Source organism: Rattus norvegicus, chromosome 7 (assembly GCF_021556685.1).
Source record: "Rattus norvegicus strain SHRSP/BbbUtx chromosome 7, alternate assembly SHRSP_T2T, whole genome shotgun sequence".
Lineage (NCBI taxonomy): Eukaryota > Metazoa > Chordata > Mammalia > Rodentia > Muridae > Rattus > Rattus norvegicus.
The window spans coordinates 54748456-54771308 of NC_141540.1; positions in this window are offsets into that span (position 1 = coordinate 54748456).

The following is a 22853-nucleotide window of genomic DNA, read 5'->3' on the forward strand; positions in this document are numbered from 1 at the left end:
TGGTCATCAGGGAAATGCAAATTAAAACAACCCTGAGATTCCACTTCACACCAATCAGAATGGCTAAGATAAAAAACTCAGGTGACAGCAAATGCTGGCGAGGATGTGGAGAAAGAGGAACACTCCTCCATTATTGGTGGGATTGCAAACTGGTACAACCACTCTGGAAATCAGTCTGGAGGTTCCTCATAAAATTGGCCATTACACTACCCGAGGACCCAAAAGATGCTCAAACATACAACAGAGACACATGCTCCACTATGTTCATAGCAGCCTTATTTAAAATAGCCAGAAGCTGGAAAGAACCCAGATGCCTTCAACAGAGGAATGGATTCTAAAAACGTGGTACATCTACTACACAATGCAGTACTACTCAGCTATCCAAAACAATGACCATGAAATTCATAGACAAATGGAGTGAACTAGAAAATACCATTCTGAGTGACGTTACTCAATTATAGAAAAACACAATTGGTAGGCACTCATTGATAAGAGGATATTAGCCAAAAACCTCGAATTACCCAAGATGCAATCCACAGACCACAGGAAGCTCAAGAAGACCTTGGTCCTGCCAAGGTTGGACCCCCCAGTGCAGGGGAATATGGGGGACAATAAGGGAGATGTATAGGGGGAATACCTGTATGGGGGTGGGGGAAGGGAGGGAATAGGTGCTTATGGACAGGAAACTGGGAAGGGGAATAACATTTGAAATGTAAGTAAAGAAATATATCTAATAAAAAATTTAAAAAAAACAAAAACAGGATTTAGCAATAACTTGCCTAAAGTCACATATACTGGTAACTGGGAAAGTCACCTTTATGCTACTATAACAAAGTATTAGAGACTGGGATTTTATAAACAATTGAGATGTGCATTTCTATTGGGAACTAGACCAACTGAATACTTTCTCAAAGACCCCCAAATAAGGTTAAAAGGGAATGTTAATATCTGCATCCTTGGAAGGACCCACTTGGCAAGGTTCATTCTGGGGCTGAGGCCTGGGCCCTTTAAGGTTTCTGTTCCTGGAAATCTGTCTATTTCCTTTGAAGGACTGTGGTTATCAGTCCTAAGGCATCGGTGTCTGAGATATCCTGTGTTTTCTTTGCCAACATTGTCTGATTTAGCTCTCTGCTGACCTCGGCCCATCCTCCCCCCTACAAACAGTACAGAAGATGATTGACTCAGTAAACTGGCTTGGTGTAATTAATCAGCTTGTACAAGACTGGGTCCGAGCTATCCATCTGCTTTATTCCTCATCCCTGGGGCTCCTCCCCTTCAGCTCACCATTTAGGACCCTATTCCGGTGGGTTCAGGTCATACTTTCTAGTTCTGGAGGTTAAATACCCATGATCAAGGTGCCAGCATTGCTCTCCGCTGATACCACCACATCATTGTCGCTTCCAGAGGGCACGTCCTCACAGTGTCCTCCCATTATCAAATGTCAGAAGAACAAAGGGACGTGGAAACTTTTCCAGACATTTTGTATAATTTTCCTGATATCACTCAAGAAAGAAAGTTCATGACTTATCATTCGTTTGTAACCACCTGACTACTTAACAGCATTGGTTGAGAATTAAGTTGTAATGAAAATTTTGATGGTTATATACATATCAAAATTATAACTGGTAGGATTTGAACCCATACAGACTGATTCTAAAGGCTATGCCTTTAGTATAGAAACCCTCTACTATCTTAAAGCATTTCCTCTTTCCTGTAGGGTTATTCCCTAACATCTTATTCTGACACCAAAATGTCCAACAAGTTAGCTCCCAATGGCTTGTATGGAATTCCATGATTTCAATCATTTATAATCTCAGTCTCCACCACATGCTCTCCCTGTTGGACAATGCCTGTCCTCTACAACACAGCCCTGTTCTCTCTTTGTAGCTATCTCTTTTGTCTCTATCTACACACCCTATGTCATTTCTACTTCTGACTCCCTTCTCCATCCAGAAGCTGCAAAAAGATACTGGATGGTTTGGGGGCACACAGAAGAAAAAGCACACAAAGAACAGCAGCCCCCTCTCCCCAGCTGTCTCATGTATCTGAATTCTAAGGCCGTAGCATCCAGTGTGCATGAACAATGTGATCCTTCAGTCTGTTTTAAAGTGCTTATTTAGGCTTTCAGCCGAAGAACAAGGCAAAGGAAATTTAGTTCCGAGCTCAGTGAGCGTGGTCCGAGTCTCAGATAATTTATTTTTTTTTATGACAGATTCCATTTTCTGCTGCTAGCATGATTACACGGGTACACATTTGTCCACTGAGAGTACATTTGTGTCATTTGCATGGGCTAACTCAGTGGTAGCATTTAATTTCCAAGATATTATTCACTTACCAGACCCAAACCAGTACATGTTCAGAATGAGTAAGTGTACTGGAATGTTATTATAAGATTCAGCCTTGAGAGGCAAGAGAAGCACGAATGTTTAGCTCAAAATTGCCTCATTATCGTTGACTCACAGCTCTCTTTGAGAAGGTTCATTTTCTGGGGAAATTTGGGATTGGAGAGGTGAGAATATGTGCTCTATCAGAAACGTTGTGTTTCGGTATTGTTTACTGCCATTGTAGAAAACTGAAATTCATGGATAGGGAGCTGGTTAGGAATATATTAAGAGTGAGTGTGGTCGTGATGGTGGTGGTGGTGGCTGTGGTGGAGCCAGCAGTGGTAGCTGCTGTGGTGGAGGTGGTGGTGGTGGTGGTGATAGTCATGATGATGATGGTGGTGGTGGTGGTGGTGATAGTCATGATGATGGTGGTGGTGGTGGTAGTGGTGGTGATAGTCATGATGATGGTGGTGGTGGTGGTGACTTGGATTAGAAAACATCTTCATAGTGTCACTGTCACCTTTGACATAATTGGTTGTTGGAGTGATACAATATAGGCTGAAATCAGAGGCTGTTTTTTAGGGGAAAAGGCATTTCTTTTATTTAAAATAGTCTAATGTTTAAGCAGTGGCACCTATGGCTGACAGGGATCTAAGAGTGAGAGAAAATGATACCATTTCTGACGTAATTTCCCTTTGGGTCAGATGAAGAATCTGTTACTGTGATGACACATTTCCATATTTAATATCTTATGCAGAAAGCAGGTGATTAGGTAAGACGGCTTAATTAAGTCACATTGTTTCAGACAAGGAGAGTCCAAAGAAAACAATTTCATCAGCTCTCCAGGCACTGAAAATGGAGGGAACCAGAATTAACCCAGTCTCTATCTGAGAGGGATGCCAAGATGATACTCAGGAAAGAAATGGAACCTTCCATTCATCAATGCTGCCAACCAGTGGACTACACACTCTTTCTAGAGGTTTGTCTCATCTCAGCTAACACTTTCATTGCAATTTTGTGAGACTGTCCATACAGAACTCAAGGGTACAGGCCTGATTTAGGTCTTACAACACTATGCACTAGTAAATGAATATGGTCATGTTTCACTCAGTAATAAAAAGCTAATAGAACAAGCTCTTCAATGTATTTAAAAGTTGTTGAGGCAAACTTTACAGACACCAATCAGTAAGGCTTCACTTTGAAACTGTATCTGGCAGTATTCTAAATATCTCCCCGTCTTCCCAGGACACACCAACACCAGAGGCTCCACTGAGGATCAGCATAAATGTTTTAATTGTGTTTCTTTATTTTATCTTATTTTTATTTCTTATTTATTAAGATACAGATGAAATTACAAAGAAATGAAGGGTGAAGATATAAGATGATGAAATACAGCAATAAAGATTAATCAGTTGACTTGTGGGAATGTGAAGGCATCTGGAGATTTGAAATAGAGGTACACCAAGAAGAGCAGTTTTCTCCATTACAGCTTTGTTTGTTTGTTTGTTTGTTTGTTACAATGAATTAAGGCTAGTAATTCCTTTCAAACTCTCTTGCACAATCTACAAATCTACTTTTCTTTCTTTGTCACCAAAGGTGTGCTTGAAGGGCACACCTTTGCAAGACCAAGTCTCCAAGGTGGACTTATACTAAAGGGAAGACAAATTCAGGATACCACAAAATACTGTTCTCCTCTCTTGTAAACAAAATTTGCAATATTACATCGATCAAATGGGGAATTAATTTCTTCTCAGCCAGGCCCTAAAGATAGCACATATTGGCTAATGTAATTTTTAAAAATTAAAGATGACTAATAAGCCACCATCAATTCCAGAAGTTCTCACATGTCACTTCTTAGACAGTCAGCATCGTAAATCGAACATCTATTATGTTCAAGTCACTGTCTTGTAAAGAGAGTGCTAAGAAGAATGGTTCAAAAAGACAAAATATATTGTTATCTCCATTTTTTTAATATTCTAAATTTTTATTTTTGGAAAATTAAAAAACAAATTGCTTTTCAACAATTTTTAAATTTACATTCTAGTTCTTTCACTCCTTCACTCCTTTCCAGTTCCCCCTCCCACAGTTCCTCATCCCATTCCTCCTCCCCTCTGCCTCTGAGAAGTTGCTCCCCTTACCAGACCTCCCTCTTCCCAGGAGCCTCAAGTCTCTCAAGGATTAAGCACACTGGTTTCTCCCATTGAGGCCAGACCAGGCACTTCTCTGCTATATATGTACAGTGGGTCTCCAACCAGGATCATCCTGAATGATCCTAGTTGTCGGCTCACTCTCTGGGAGCTCCCTTGGGTCCTGATTAGTTGAGACTGCTGATCTTCCTATGGGGTCACCCTCCCCTTCATTTTCTTCAGTCCTTCCCCTAATTCAACCATAAGGGTCCCAGACTTCAGACCAATGGTTGAGTGTCGGTATCTGTGTGGGTCACAGTCAGCTGTTGGTAGGGTCTCTCAGAAAATACCCATGCTAGACTCCTGTAAGTATATCATAGCATCAGTAATAGTGTCAGGCTTTGGCTCAGCAGTTAAGCATACTGGCTGCTCTTCCAGAGGTCCTGAGTTCATTTCCCAGCAACCACATGGTGGTTCAAACCATCTGTAATGGGATCAGAAGCTCTTTTCTAGTGTGTCTGGAGAGAGCAATGGTGTACTCATACATAAAACAAATAAAAATAAAACCTTACTTCCAAGTTTCTTAGTCTTTTTTTTAATCCTCTTGTTACAGTAAAGAAGCAAACATGTACATGTTCTTTTAAAAATGTCACTAAGATTTTGTAACAACCCTCTACCATCACCATACACATAAACACAGCACATATGAGACTTGAACTCACTTGCTGGTGAAGAAACTGAGGCCACGGGGCTTTCAGTCTCCTTCTGATGCTTGTAAAGACACTTAGAGCCTCTGAAGTGGATCGGAACATGAACACATTGAGGAGAATTTTCCTTTCCTGGTGAACTGCTGCATGCCATAGTCTTCACCCAGGGTATTCCTGCTGCTCTGAAGAAGTTTAAGGAGGAGTAGGGCTTTTAAAAGCTGACTGCAGCTTTAAAGAAAATCTGAGAAAACCTGGCATTCATCTTCTGCTGCTGTCATAGGTTACTCACGAATGGCTGCTTTCTTAGAGGACCCGTGCTTAGGTTCATTGATGCTACTTTCTGCAGCGTGTGTTGGCATCTAGTTGTACGATAACTCACCTGGGGATCCAGCCCATATACATACAGCCGCCCAAACCAGACACTATTGCTGATGCCAAGAAGTACATGCTCACAGGAGCCTGATATAGCTTTCTCCTGAGAGGCTGTGCCAGAGCATGACAAATACAGGCGAATGCTCACAGCCAACCATTGAAATGAAAGGGGTCCCCTTTGGAGGAGTTAGAAAAAAGGATTGAAAGAGCTGAAGGGGTTTGCAGCCCCATAAGAACAACAATACCAACCAACTAACCAGAGTTCCCAGGGACTAAACCACCATCCAAAGAGTACACATGGACAGACCCATGGCTCCAGCTGCATATGTAGCAGAAGATGGCCTTGTTGGGTACCAAGGGAAGGAGAAGCCCTAAGTCCTATCAAGGCTCGAGCCCCCAGTGTAGGGGAATGTCAGGGCGGGGAGGCAGGAAGGGGTGGGTGGTTGGGTGGCAGAAAGAGGATAACATTTGAAATGTAAATAAAAATATCCAATAAAAAAAGAAGTATCAAATGGAGAAAATGGAAGAGAACATTTTAAAAATAACAAAGTCATCACTAATAACTCAATAATCCATTATCCTAAAAACAGATTAAGCCATTGATTAGGGCAAAGTTCTCTTGATTCTAAGATGTCCAAAAAGCCTGACCATCAATATGTGAATTTGTGAATTAATCTCCAAAAACGTGGAAGTTTTAAGATGTGTCAAACCCTCACCCTTGGCTAACCCTTTCTTCTTACAAAATACAAATGCAAAATGTGTGGGCTGTGAGATCCTCCTGCTTCTAGCATTCCTCTGTGGATTCTCCAGCCCATCCTCCATTACTTTCAGGACAGAACTAGACTGGGAGTTCTTCATTTCCATTTTCATAATGAAATAGCTTGTCCTTGTAAGCCTAAAGAGTTTACCTTTTTGTTAGCCATTAATTTGTCTTTAAATTAAACTCTTCATTAACTTAATGAGATTATAAAATATATGCCAACAAATCAAACAGATGCCTTATTTTGAGAGTCACAGATAATTACTAAAATCTATTTTGAAATACTGAAATTTATGTGAAACCATAACTACCAATGTGTTACTTTCAGAAATTTTCAATTTGTGTTTTATATAGATTAAATGTGCATGCACTTAACAAACCTTAACAAACCCATTGACTGTTACACAGTAGTATTTGTTTTGGAATCCTATCAACTTTTTCTTAGGTTTAAGTATTATACTCTAAATGAATAATTTAGTAGAATAGGTTACTTCATACAAAATCTACAAAATTGTTCTAATACCTTATATTACTAATATATCATAAAATACTTCATATTTTGAGTTTTAACTTTTTTCTATCAATCTGTGGTTTCACCCCTAAATTAACACTGGTTAATTTCCCAATAAAAGGCAATAGTGTAAAACTTCCCACAGCTTTGATTCTCAAGTTTCCCTTTTATTTGTGGCTTTACAGATGCTGCTGAGATCTGTAACTTGACCTTTCTTTGAGATTAATGGTCACATTGTGACTACAGGTTTGATTCTGGCCATATCAATATTTGCTTGGCTGGAGAAATGTTTTCATCTATTTGCACACGATCTATTTTTCCAGTTCTCTGGAGGTCTTACAGATTCTTTGCAATTTGTTGTTTGAGAAGGAAATTTCCAGAGCAGACTGAAAATCCACAGTGTCCTCCAGGAGTAAGGAGGGAGGCCACTGTCCCAGTGAGGACACCAGCTGGCCACACAGAATCTCTGTCATTATTTTCCATGCTAATGGAATATGGACATGTTATTTTCAAGTTGACAATTACAATAAAATCAATGCCAATTCTAATTTTGACGGTAAAATTAATTCATTTTACTTTACTCCTAATGCTTTTATATACTGGTGATATTAATTTCATATTTCTGAGCAATTACTCAGCATGAAAGGCATCTTTTACTCAAGCTAGTTAATAAAACTATCAGTCGATGCCAAGGAAAACAAACAGCTAAAGGACACAATAGAAAAAGGGCTAATTGCTGTGTTGCACTCAAATAGGAACTACATGTATGTAGCGTTCTCTATAATCAGCCCTTAGCTTCTGCAGATATAGAACATTTATATTTTCAGATGTTAACAAAATATAAAGAATGGAAATGTGACAGTGAAACCCATGACATTTTACAATTAATGTATACAAATAAAGCATAATGTATACACATAAAGTCAAGATATTTACTTGATATTGAAAATAACCACCAACCATTTATGTTTAGGCCAAAAAGTTCATATAGAGGGGAAATAGGTTTCTTTAGAAGTATTTCTCCAGTTCTCACTAGGCAGGAGTCAGACTGCCAAGCACAAGTTTGACTGAGAAACAAGAGTGAACTTGAATATAGAAGGTTGCCAAGTCAGAGGGAAATGACACCAGTGAGAGTAAGTATTGCTTTAGTCCTGTTTTCTTCAGACATATGTTGTCTACGTGCATAGTTTAAGTGTGTTTGTACGTTTTTCTTACTTCTCCTGGTACCCCAATCTCTCAAGACTTTCCTGATTTGTATTTGTACATGCTAAGATAATGTTTATCATCACTGAGATTCTGATCTTGTGTCGGGAGCCATCCTATTCCTTAAAATGTCCTTGGGGATCTGTGAGGAGTTTTTGATCCTTAAAAAAAAAATCTATCTTCCTGGTTGCTGCCGCCACGGAGAGCTCGTAGGCAGCACCCCACGAGCAAACTTGAGCCTCAGGACCGCAGGTAAGACCAACTTTTCTGCTGCAAGTGACCTGCCTGGTGAACTCAAGACACAGGCCCACAGGAACAGGTGAAGACCTGTAGATAGGAAAAACTACACGCCCGAAAGCAGAACACTCTGTCCCCATAACTGGCTGAAAGAAAACAGGAAAACAGGTCTACAACACTCCTGACACACAGGCTTATAGGACAGTCTAGCTACTGTCAGAAATAGCAGAACAAAGTAACACTAGAGATAATCTGATGGCAAGAGGCAAGCGCAGGAACCCAAGCAACAGAAACCAAGACTACATGGCATCATCGGAGCCCAATTCTCCCACCAAAGCAAACAAGGAATATCAAAACACACCAGAAAAGCAAGATCTAGATTTAAAATCACATTTGATCATGATGCTGGAGGACTTCAAGAAAGCCGTGAAGAACTCCCTTAGAGAAACACAGGAAAACATTAATAAACAAGTAGAAGCCTACAGAGAGGAATCACAAAAATCCCTGAAAGAATTCCAGGAAAACATAAATAAACAAGTAGAAGCCCATAGAGAGGAGTCACAAAAATCCCTGAAAGAATTCCAGGAAAACACAATCAAACAGTTAAAGGAATTAAAAATGGAAATAGAAGGAATCAAGAAAAAACACATGGAAACAACCCTGGATATAGAAAACCAAAAGAAGAGACAAGGAGCTGTAGATACAAGCTTCACCAACAGAATACAAGAGATGGAAGAAAGAATCTCGGGAGCAGAAGATTCCATAGAAATCATTGACTCAACTGTCAAAGATAATGTAAAGCAGAAAAAGCTACTGGTCCAAAACATACAGGAAATCCAGGACTCAATGAGAAGATCAAACCTAAGGATAATAGGAATAGAAGAGAGTGAAGACTCCCAGCTCAAAGGATCAGTAAATATCTTCAACAAAACCATAGAAGAAAACTTTCCTAACCTAAAGAAAGAGATACCCATAAGCATACAAGAAGCCTACAGAACTACAAATAGATTGGACCAGAAAAGAAACGCCTCCCGTCACATAATAGTCAAAACACCAAACGCACGAAATAAAGAAAGAATATTAAAAGCAGTAAGGGAAAAAGGTCAAGTAACATATAAAGGCAGACCTATCAGAATCACACCAGACTTTTCGCCAGAGACTATGAAAGCCAGAAGATCCTGGACAGATGTCATACAGACCCTAAGAGAACACAAATGCCAGCCCCGGTTACTGTATCCTGCAAAACTCTCAATTAGCACAGATGGAGAAACCAAGATATTCCATGACAAAACCAAATTTACACAATATCTTTCTACAAATGCAGCACTACAAAGGATAATAAAGGGTAAAGCCCAACATAAGGAGGCAAGCTATACCCTAGAAGAAGCAAGAAACTAATCGTCTTGGTAACAAAACAAAGAGAAGAAAAGCACATAAACATAACCTCATATCCAAATATGAATATAACAGGAAGCAATAATCACTATTCCTTAATATCTCTCAACATCAATGGACTCAACTCCCCAATAAAAAGACATAGATTAACAAACTGGATATGCAATGAGGACCCTGCATTCTGCTGCCTACAGGAAACACACCTCAGAGACAAAGACAGACACTACCTCAGAGTGAAAGGCTGGAAAACAACTTTCCAAGCAAATGGTCGGAAGAAGCAAGCTGGAGTAGCCATTCTAATATCAAATGATATCAATTTTCAACTAAAAGTCATCAAAAAAGATAAGGAAGGACACTTCATATTCATCAAAGGAAAAATCCACCAAGATGAACTCTCAATCCTAAATATCTATGCCCCAAATACAAGGCACTTACATACGTAAAAGAAACCTTACTAAAGCTCAAAACACACATTGCACCTCACACAATAATAATAGGAGATTTCAACACCCCACTCTCATCAATAGACAGATCATGGAAACAGAAATTAAACAAAGACGTAGACAGACAAAGAGAAGTCATGAGTCAAATGGACTTAACAGATATTTATAGAACATTCTATCCTAAAGCAAAAGGATATACCTTCTTCTCAGCTCCTCGTGGTACCTTCTCCAAAATTGACCATACAATTGGTCAAAAAATGGGCCTCAACAGGTACAGAAAGATAGAAATAATCCCATGTGTGCTATCAGACCACCACTGCCTAAAGCTGGTCTTCAATAAAAATAAGGGAAGAATGCCCACATATACGTGGAAATTGAACAATGCTCTACTCAAGGATAACCTGGTCAAGGAAGAAATAAAGAAAGAAATTAAAGACTTCTTAGAATTTAATGAAAATGAAGGTAGAACATACCCAAACTTAAGGGACACAATGAAAGCTGTGCTAAGAGGAAAACTCATAGCACTGAGTGCCTGCAGAAAGAAACAGGAAAGAGCATATGTCACCAGCTTGACAGCTCACCTAAAAGCTCTAGAACAAAAAGAAGCAAATACATCCAGGAGGAGTAGAAGGCAGGAAATAATCAAACTCAGAGCTGAAATCAACCAAGTAGAAACAAAAAGGACCATAGAAAGAATCAACAGAACCAAAAGTTGGTTCTTTGAGAAAATCAACAAGATAGATAAACCCTTAGCCAGACTAACGAGAGGACCCAGAGAGTGTGTCCAAATTAACAAAATCAGAAATGAAAAGGGAGACATAACTACAGATTCAGAGGAAATTCAAAAAATCATCAGATCTTACTATAAAAGCCTATATTCAACAAAACTAGAAAATCTGCAGGAAACGGACAATTTCCTAGACAGATACCAGGTACCGAAGTTAAATGAGGAATAGATAAACCAGTTAAACAACCCCATAACTCCTAAGGAAATAGAAGCAGTCATTAAAGGTCTCCCAACCAAAAAGAGCCCAGGTCCAGACGGGTTTAGTGCAGAATTCTATCAGACCTTCATAGAAGACCTCATACCAATATTATCCAAACTATTCCACAAAATTGAAACAGATGGAGCACTACCGAATTCCTTCTACGACGCCACAATTACTCTTATACCTAAACCACTAAAGACCCAACAAAGAAAGAGAACTTCGGACCAATTTCCCTTATGAATATCGACGCAAAAATACTCAATAAAATTCTGGCAAACCGAATCCAAGAGCACATCAAAACAATCATCCACCATGATCAAGTAGGCTTCATCCCAGGCATGCAGGGATGGGTTAATATACGGAAAACCATCAACCTTATCCATTATGTAAACAAACTGAAAGAACAAAACCACATGATCTTTTCATTAGATACTGAGAAAGCATTTGACAAAATTCAACACCCCTTCATGATAAAAGTCCTGGAAAGAAAAGGAATTCAAGGCCCATACCTAAACATAGTAAAAGCCATATACAGCAAACCTGTTGCTATCATTAAACTAAATGGAGAGAAACTTGAAGCTATCCCACTAAAATCAGAGACTAGACAAAGCTGCCCACTCTCTCCCTACTTATTCAATATAGTTCTTGAAGTTCTAGCCAGAGCAATCAGACAACAAAAGGAGGTCAAGGGGATACAGATCGGAAAAGAAGACGCCAAAATATCACTATTTGCAGATGATATGATAGTATATTTAAGTGATCCCAAAAGTTCCACCAGAGAACTACTAAAGCTGATAAACAACTTCAGCAAAGTGGCTGGGTATAAAATTAACTCAAATAAATCAGTAGCCTTCCTCTACACAAAAGAGAAACAAGCTGAGAAAGAAATTAGGGAAACGACACCCTTCATAATAGACCCAAATAATATAAAGTACCTCGGTGTGACTTTAACCAAGCAAGTAAAAGATTTGTACAATAAGAACTTCAAGACTCTGAAGAAAGAAATTGAAGAAGACCTCAGAAGATGGAAGATCTCCCATGCTCATGGATTGGCAGGATTAATATAGTAAAAATGGCCATTTTTACCAAAAGCAATCTACAGATTCAATGCAATCCCCATCAAAATACCAATCCAATTCTTCAAAAGTTAGACAGAACAATTTGCAAATTCATCTGGAATAACAAAAACCCAGGATAGCTAAAACTATCCTCAACAATAAAAGGACTTCAGGGGGAATCACTATCCCTGAACTCAAGCAGTATTACAGAGCAATAGTGATAAAAACTGCATGGTATTGGTACAGAGACAAACAGATAGACCAATGGAATAGAATTTAAGACCCAGAAATGAACCCACACACCTATGGTCACCTGATTTTTGACAAAGGAGCCAAAACCATCCAATGGAAAAAAGATACCATTTTCAGCAAATGGTGCTGGTTCAACTGGAGGTCAACATGTAGAAGAATGCAGATTGATCCATGCTTATCACCCTGTACAAAGCTTAAGTCCAAGTGGATCAAGGACCTCCACATCAAACCAGATACACTCAAACTAATAGAAGAACAACTAGGGAAGCATCTGGAACACATGGGCACTGGAAAAAATTTCCTGAACAAAACACCAATGGCTTATGCTCTAAGATCAAGAATCGACAAATGGGATCTCATAAAACTGCAAAGCTTCTGTAAGGCAAAGGACACTGTGGTTAGGACAAAACGGCAACCAACAGATTGGGAAAAGATCTTTACCAATCCTACAACAGATAGAGGCCTTATATCCAAAATATACAAAGAACTCAAGAAGTTAGACTGCAGGGAGACAAATAATCCTTTTAAAAAATGGGATCAGAACTAAACAAAGAATTCACAGCTGAGGAATGCCGAATAGCTGAGAAACACCTAAAGAAATGTTCAACATCTTTAGTCATAAGGGAAATGCAAATCAAAACAACCCTGAGATTTCACCTCACACCAGTGAGAATGGCTAAGATCAAAAACTCAGGTGACAGCAGATGCTGGCGAGGATGCGGAGAAAGAGGAACACTCCTCCATTGTTGGTGGGATTGCAGACTGGTACAACCATTCTGGAAATCAGTCTGGAGGTTCCTCAGAAAATTGGACATTGAACTGCCTGAGGATCCAGCTATACCTCTCTTGGGCATATACCCAAAAGATGCCCCAACATGTAAAAAAGACACGTGCTCCACTATGTTCATAGCAGCCTTATTTATAATAGCCAGAAGCTGGAAAGAACCCAGATGCCCTTCAACAGAGGAATGGATACAGAAAATGTGGTACATCTACACAATGGAATATTACTCAGCTATCAAAAACAATGACTTTATGAAATTCATAGGCAAATGGTTGGAACTGGAAAATATCATCCTGAGTGAGGTAACCCAATCACAGAAAAACACACATGGTATGCACTCATTGATAAGTGGGTATTAGCCCAAATGCTTGAATTACCCTAGATGCACAGAACACATGAACCTCAGGAAGGATGACCAAAATGTGAATGCTTCACGCCTTCTTTAAAAGGGGAACAAGAATACCCTTGGCAGGGAAGAGAGAGGCAAAGATTAAAACAGAGACTGAAGGAACACCCATTCAGAGCCTGCCCCACATGTGGCCCATACCTTTACAGCCACCCAATTAGACAAGATGGATGAAGCAAAGAAGTGCAGACCGACAGGAGCCGGATGTAGATTGCTCCTGAGAGACACAGCCAGAATACAGCAAATACAGAGGCGAATGCCAGCAGCAAACAACTGAACTGAGAATGGGACCCCCGTTGAAGGAATCAGAGAAAGGACTGGAAGAGCTTGAAGGGGCTCGAGACCCCATATGTACAACAATTCCAAGCAACCAGAGCTTCCAGGGACTAAGCCACTACCTAAAGACTATACATGGACTGACCCTGGACTCTGACCTCATAGGTAGCAATGAATATCCTAGTAAGAGCACCAGTGGAAGGGGAAGCCCTGGGTCCTGCCAAGACTGAACCCCCAGTGAACTAGATTGTTGCGGGGAGGGTGGCAATGGGGGGAGGATGGGGAGGGGAACACCCATAAAGGAGGGGTGGGGGAGGGATTAGGGGGATGTTTGCCCGGAAACTGGGAAAGGGAATAACACTCGAAATGTTAATAAGAAATACTAAAGTTAATAAAAAACAAAATCTATAGAACCTGGTCTGAATTTTCTTTTAAGTGAGGAAGGCCAAAAAGCACTTAAATAAGTGTGTAACGTCCTTAGTCATCAGGGAAGTGCAAATCAAAAGGACCCTGAGATTCTATCTTACACCATGCAGAATGGTAAGATGAAAAATTCAGGGGACACAGATGCTGGCGAGGATGTGGAGAAAGAGGAACACTCCTCCATTGTTGGTGGGATTGCAGACTGGTACAACCATTCTAGAAATCAATCTGGCAGTTCCTCAGAAAATTAGAGAGAGTCCTTCCTAAAGATCCAGCTATACCACTCCTGGGCATATACCCCCAAAATGTTCCACCTTACCCCGAGGACATATTCTCCATTATGTTCCTAGCAGCCTTATTTGTAATAGCCAGAAGCTGAAAACAACCCAGATGTCCCTCAAATGAAAAATGGATACAGAAAATGTGATACATTTACACAGTGGAATATTATTCAAACTATTAAAAACAAGGATATCATAAATTTCACAGGCATATGGATGGAACTAGGAAATATCATTCTGAGTGAGGAAATCTACTTCCTAAAGTACATGCATGGTGTGTACTCACTGATAAGTGGTTATTAGCCAAAAAGTCCAGAATACCTATAATACATTCCACAGACCCAAAGAAGTTAAATAAGAAGGAAGGCCTCAGTGAGAATGCTTGAATTCCATTTAGAAGGGGGCAACAAAATAGTCATGGGAGGCAAAGAGAGAGAAGGAGAGACCTAGGTGGGTAAGAGCTAGGGTAATTATGGAGGCAGAATTAGGTATGGGGAGAGACAGGAAGGAGTCCCAGAGTGCCAGGAGAATGAATGGAAATATGCAGCTGCCAGCGGGTGGAGATTGGGTGATTCTCTAAGAAGTACCAGAGACTGGGGATGCAATGCGGGAGGCTCCCAGAAATCAATACAGTGACCTTAGTAGAAATGCCCAACAGTTGAGATATGGAACCCGAAGAGATCACCTCCAAGAGCTAGACAGGACCCCCAGTGGAGGGATGGGGACACTAATCCATGTACAAAACTTTTGACCAAAAATTGGTCCTGTCTAAAGAAGTGTAGGAACAAAGACGGAGCAGAGACGGTGGCTGACCAGTGGCTAGCCCATTCTGAGACCCAGGCAGTGGGTAGTCACCAATCCCTCAGACTATTAATGCTGCTCTGTTGTCCTTGCAGACAGGAGCCTAGCATAGCAGCCCTCTGGCTTTACCCAGCAGTTAACTGAGACAGAAGCAGATGTCCATATCCAAACACTGGATGGAGATGGGGGACCCCATATGGGATGGCAACCCCACAGGAAGATCAAAAATGTCAACTAACTTGGACTTCTGAGGCTTCCAGAGATTGAGCCGCCAACCAAAGAGCATACATGGGCTGGTTCTAGTCCCCTGATACATGTGAAGCAGAGGACTGCCTGGTCTGGCTTCAGTGGGAAAGGATGTGCCTAATCCTGCAGACTTGATACACCAGGGTGTGTGTGTGTGTGTGTGTGTGTGTGTGTGTGTGTGTGTGTGTGTGTGTAGGGGTGGATACTGGGGGGGGCTGCCTTTTCAGAGGAGAAGGGGATGGGGGGTAAAGAAGAAACTCTTTGATGGGGGGGGAAACATGAGGGAGGCAATGTTTAGGATATAAACAAACAAACAAATAAAAAAAATTTAAAAAGTGAGGAACGTTCTGTTACTACCCAAATACAGAAACAGGGTATGATAGACTGACTCTGCATCTCCATAAAATACACGAGCTGAAATCCTAGGCTCTCAATTTAAATGGACCAGTAGGGTGGCCGTTGGTAGGTGATTAGCCCATGAAAGGAAAGGCACCACCAACAGTATTGCATCTTTACAAAAGAGATCCCAGACAGCTCTTTTACCTCCCAGTCACATAAGGAAGAAGATAGAAGCTGCCTATGAGAAAGAAGGATCCCGCCATATATAGAATCTTCTACATCTTTAATCTCAGGCTAGCTACTTTCAAGAGGCATAAAACATATGTTCTATAAAAAACACATTGTTCATGGTAATGTTTTATAGTTGCCTCCAACGACAACAAGAAATCTTTGTTACATTACTGTTATAAAGACATATCAACAATAGAGATGACAGATGATTAGCAATAACTTAGATAAATGAAAGAGGAGACAAATAGGTTGATACAGAATTTTAAGCTATTTAAAGAAAGGGAATTCCCATTTATTAATACCATGATGAAATTCATTGCTTTATACTGCATAGTGGAAAAATATTAGAAAAGATAGAGGTGGGTGGTGGTTAGCTGTAATGGATAGTGTTAATCTTCAACTTAAGAGGTCTAGAATTACCTAGGAAATGGGGGTTTCTCTTGGTCCTGTTAATTGATGTGGGCAGAACTGGTCATTGTGAGTAGCACCATTCCCTGGTTGTGCTTCTTAACTGTAAAAATAGAGGAAGGGAACTGAGTGTCAGTGTGGATCTAGGCTTCTCTGGTTCTGACTGTGGATGCGACATGATCAGCTTCTTCAAGTTTTTGCTACATTGACTTCATCGTTATGGTGGACTGTACCATTTCTACCTTTAGGGATTGTGTAGCATAGCCACAAAAAACAGAAACTAAGACATTACCAAAGTTTGAAGATAAAGAGATATAACTCCTCCACATAGAGACAAATTGTAGAGTGAAACTATAACAAACATGAGTTTAATTAGTTTTTCAAGTAGATACAATGTAAAGGTCTCTGAACCAATCTCTTTGCATACATATCAGCAGAAAGCTGCTAGCATCTGCAAACCAGATCAAGTGTGGCTAGAACAATGCTGTCCTATTCATCCCCAACCACCAAGCACATAAAGGTTTTAGCATTGGAGAGCAGTACAGTCTAGGAGCTCAACATTTAGTTTTATTTTTATGGTAATTACTAAAAATTAAATCATAACTGATACTGACCTTCAGTATTTATTTCAATCTTTTCCATTTTTTTCTTGAAATCTAAATACAGACTAAATGAATCTGATTAAAGTTTGGCATCTGAACTGTAAGCATATAGTACATGACTTTTAAGCATTTTTAAAAAAATTACATGAATAATAAAGGTTGCAAAACATGTAATAGGTATTATGTAAAAACAAGTTTGTTAATCATTGAACTACTATGCTAGTTTTATTAATAGTTACTTCTGTTAGTGTCGTCATAAGAAAATCTAAAATTGCTTACATGGCTCTTGTATTTCTCCTAAGAATACTGCCCTAGTCTGAGTTACAGAAAGCATCTCAAGTAGACACAGAAATGAATTTCCCTCACTGTACACCTACTGATACTAGACATCCCTGTGGCTACACAGTAGCCACATTATAAAAGTGACATTGGCTACACAATAGCCACACTGTAAAAGTGACCTTATAACTTCAGGAAGCTAAGTTTGGTTCTTCCCCATTCTTGTTTTATGCCTCATAGCATCAATCACAATCAAGTTTCTGTTTAGCAGTGCTCCATTACTAAGTCTCAAATCCAACCAGAAAACACTAAAGTGAATACCCAGTCCAGTGCACTACAAGAAAGAAATCAGCAAATGTAATAGAAAAATCTTACCAGCAAGCACCCTTGCCTGGGAACTGGATAATGAACCTTCAATTGATCATTTCACTATACTCTCTAAATGGAGTTGGGTCTGGGCTCTACAATTCACTTTATGCAAAATATCCACAGGCTTAACATAAAATGAATAACTAAGTCACTTATGAGTACATTTGTAGACATTATCCTGTCTATTCGGGGGTGTTGGATATGTACACATTATTTATACAGAATGAATCCACATAATATTGGCTGTACTTTATTATCAATCACCTTTTGGGGTATAAAAATCTCATCCCAAAATGATCCTACAGAATGTCTAGAACAGAAACACTCTGACTCATTTCAATAATTCCCCAGTTACACACTTCTTGAAAATGCATGCAAATATATGAGCGAAATTTTGGGGTAAAACCCAAATGAACTATGACGATCAGTGCTGGAACCCTCTAGTTCTATTCTTAGTCTGCTTGACTTAGTCAGAATCTTCCTGGTGGGGAACCATCCCAAGGCACAATTAATTCCAGCCCTCCTTCTTATGCTAAGGGTTTTTATTTTGGAATTTTCAGTTGCCACCTGCCTTCTAGACTCTAACATTTCATCACCAACTGTTTGGTGTATCCTTGTTCAAAAAAGAAACCTCACATATTTAAATTGCCCTATACATAACTAAGGCAACCAAGATTTGAAGAGCAGAAGAAATAGGAAATTTGAAAGGAAGTCTTGAGATCATTACATCCTAATGAGGAAAGCACCTGGTCTTCACTGGATACGAAGACCTTAGGTTATCTGTTTGTTTAGGTTATCTGTTTCCTTCTCTGGCCACCAATTAGTTGCTCTCACGAGTTGTCTGGCTTTCTAATTAATTGTCTGGCTTCCTAAGAAACTTGACTTCCAAAGGTGGTTAATCTTCCATTTAATATACTTGTTTAGCATGTGGTAAACTCGGTTGCTCTATCTGCATTCAAAAAATAATTCTATTCAGCACGTAATTATTGAGAATTAAATATATCCTAGTCCTTGTGAGTGCAATCTCATAAGTGGGTCTCTCTCGTCCTCGTCCTCCACCCTACACATTCACATACAGGACTCAGATCTTTGACCTAGCTGGACAGGGGTGAAAGGTTCATCTAAACAAAATGACCGATTTGACCTGGCACATAAGAATGCATAAAGAGTGAAAGGAAGAATATTTCTTGAAAGAAAATAGTTCTCTAGCCTGGACATGTGGCACTCACCTACAATCCCAGGACTTGGTTGAGGCAGAGGGGTAGACCGTGTATCATTCCAAATCTGGCTCAGAAAAAATGTCATGTATGATGTAATTTGTGATCTCCTTCTTTGAATAAACCAGAATACATTAAGCAGTTTTCATTGATGATTTAATGAGGATTGAGATTAGTATTTATTCTACGGATCGGTCACTCACTCTCCTTGACAGCTAATGGTCTGAGAATCTTTAAATAATCATGTGTTTTGGCTTTGTCAACCTTTTCTAAATATGTCCATGAGGAGAGAACCCTTCATTTTTATCTTCTAGAGTTTTATCATATGGGCAATTACAGCGGAACATGAATACATGCTTGCATACCTATACTGTCTCAAAAGTTATTGTACGTAGTTAAATAAATCTGTTACATTGTACATTAGGTTATTGTTATAGCAACAAAAACTGAAATGGGGAGCCTGGTGAAAAAGGAAACTGGGGAATGTACAAAGTCAATAAAGTGAAGAATGGTTCCTATTTGTGTATACAAGATATGATGGAGAGTACCACATTGTACAAATGTCTCCTGACTTCTCCAGCCATCTATTCAACAGAAATATATCGTTCAACCAGGCTACGTACATGAGCAAGATATTTTGAATACGTTAGCAGCCAAGTTAAAAGATTCTGGTGATTACCCAGATAATGGATACTTCATGTGGAAGGAAGATCTTGATGATTTCTTTCCACATCATTTTTGCTGTGAAAAAAATGGGTTACATCTCTTCTCATCTGATTCCACAAGAAGCCTGGCATGTTAGGTATATAATAAACTGTCATTGAATAGTAATATAACTAACACTTGGGTAGCATTTAACATGTGGCAGCTACATTTCTCTGAGTTTTCTGCATTTAAACTATCATTTTCAAAATAATATTATGAATAAATATATAATAATAGTATCTTATAGATGACTAATTGAACAAGATATTTTTCTAAAAGATTTATTTAGTGCTTATGTGTATGTGTGTGTGGTGTGCCTGAATGAGATTATGGGCACCATGTGTATGCAACTGCCTGCATAGGCCAGACACCAACAGACCCTTAAGTCCTGGAACTATGGGCACTTGTTATCCTACTGATGAGGGTGCAGGGGACAACTGTGATCCATCTGGGTGGCCACTGAGCCCTCTCTTTCAGCCCCTGGCAGGATATGATTTCAGGATATAAGGCTTTATATTATATTGAATACATTTATAAATTGAAGTCCAAGACTATTTTTATTATTGATGTTTTAAATTGAAGATAACAGTAATACAACAAAAAACATGGACTGAACATTGCTGGAATAGAGGGCAGTGTTTGGAGTACTTTAAGGTCTAATCCTCAGTACTGCTAACAAACCTTATGAATGAGTACAGTCACTAACCTCATTTTACACATGGGAAAACCCAGTTATAAACATATGTATATTAGACTAGTTCAGTAGTAGATCATATGCTCACTATGCACAATTTCCTCTCTTCAGTTTCTAGCATCAAAACCAACCCAAAACCTATTTCCACATATTACTTTTTTCATTTTTATTGCTTATTTTATTTATTTACATTTCAAATGTTATCCACCTTCTCAGTTTCTTTTGCATAAGTCCCCTATTTCCTCTACCCTCCCCCCTTGCCTCTGTGAGGGTGCTTCCCTGCCTGCCCACCCACTCTTGCCTCAGTACCCTAGCATTCCCCTCTCCTGGATCATCAAGCCTCCACAGGACCAAGGGGCTCCCCTCCCAGTGATGTCAGATAAGGCCATCCTTTGCTACATATCTAGTTGGAGCCATGGGTACCCCCTGTGTACTCTTTGGTTGGTAATTTAGTCGTTGGGAGCTCTGGGGGGGGGCCTGGTCGGTTGAAATTGTTGTTCTTTCTATGCGGGTGCAAACCCCTTCAGCTCCTACAGTCTTTGCCCTAATTTCTCTATCAATGTCCCCACGCTCAGTCTAATAGCTGTATGTATCCACATCTGTATTGGTCTGGCTTTGGCAGAGTCTCTCAGGGGACAGCTGTACTGGGCTCCTGTCAGAAAGCACTTCTTGACATCAGCAATAGCTTCTGGGTTTGGTTTCAGCAGATGAGATGGATCCCCAGGTGGGGCAGTCTCTGGGTGGTTTTTCCTTCATTTTCTGCTCCACTCTTTGTCCATCCATTTCCTTTTGACAAGGGGAATTCTGGGTTAATATTTTTGAGGTGGGTGGGTGGTCCCATCCCTCAACTGGGGGCCATTCCTATCCACTGGATATGGTCTCTCCATGTATTACTTTTTAAGCACATTGAAACTAAGTCAACAACTATTTTGTATTACTCTTGGTGACAGTAGGAAGGCTATACACTGCCCATTTCACTTTCACTTAAATAACATTTGGTTTTTACAGTGACATCTAAGAGGCAGATACTTTTCTCATTCATTTTCAGTGAGATTCATTTTCTAGTGAGAAAACAGAGGCCTGCAGAGTTTCCATGGATGCATGAGAAAAATGTGATTCCCACTGTGCAGTGCGATGTTTCATTCAAGAGTCATATTCAAATTTAGTTCCCTCCCCCTCAGTAAAAAAATTGTTAAGTCCAATTCCTCTCACATGCCAGGTAAGTGTTCTACCACTGAGCTACACTGCCAACCCTGGCACTGGAGTAGTTTATAAATATTCTGAACAAGATGAATTGTAAAAGTTTCCTGTATCTCTCAACTGGATGTAGACATAAGGACACTGATTATAAATAATTCAAGTGCTTTCCAGCTGTTGAAAACTGAGTAAGTATCCAAATATACATGCTACTGCTGGGATTAAAGAATTGTCTTCGCCATTTGAAAAGATGTTACAATTTTAAAAGAAGTTTCTTTGCATTTTAAAAACTCTGCCTCTCCGCCTTTGTCTCTTTCTCTCCCTCCTTCCCGCCCATCCTTTACACATACACACACACACACACACACACACACACACACATACACACACATACACACATACACACACAAACACACACATATACACACACATATACACACATACACCATACACACACACATACACACACATATACACATACACACATAATACACACACATACACACACATATACATACACATACACACACATACACATACACACGCATATATACATGCATACATACACATACATACACACAAAAACACACACACAAACACACACAAACACACATACATACATATACACACACATACACCATACACACACATACACACACATATACACACATATACACCCACACATACACACACATGTATACACACACATACACACACATATATACACACATACACACCTAATACACACACACATACACACACATATATACACACATACACACACACGTATACACACACATACACACACATATATACACACATACACACCTAATACACACACACATACACACACATATATACACACATACACACACATACACATACACACACATATATACACACATACACACATAATACACGCACACACAGAATTACTTTTGCTTTGAAATTATTATTAGAATTCAAAGGCCAACAGATAACTTAATGGAATAAAAACAAACACAGGATGAGTTGATTTAAGTCAGTGAATATTGACATTTTATTTTTATGTTAATCTGTATTTTTGTTATCAGGCATATTTGAATACCATTCAGAATTTTCAAAAATATTCACTGAATAAATAACTTTCACTCTAGGAGCTACATAGATACTGCATTTAATTTATTTACTTAGAAGCTTTGGAGCCCTTCCTATGATGCTTATGAAATTGAGATTGAC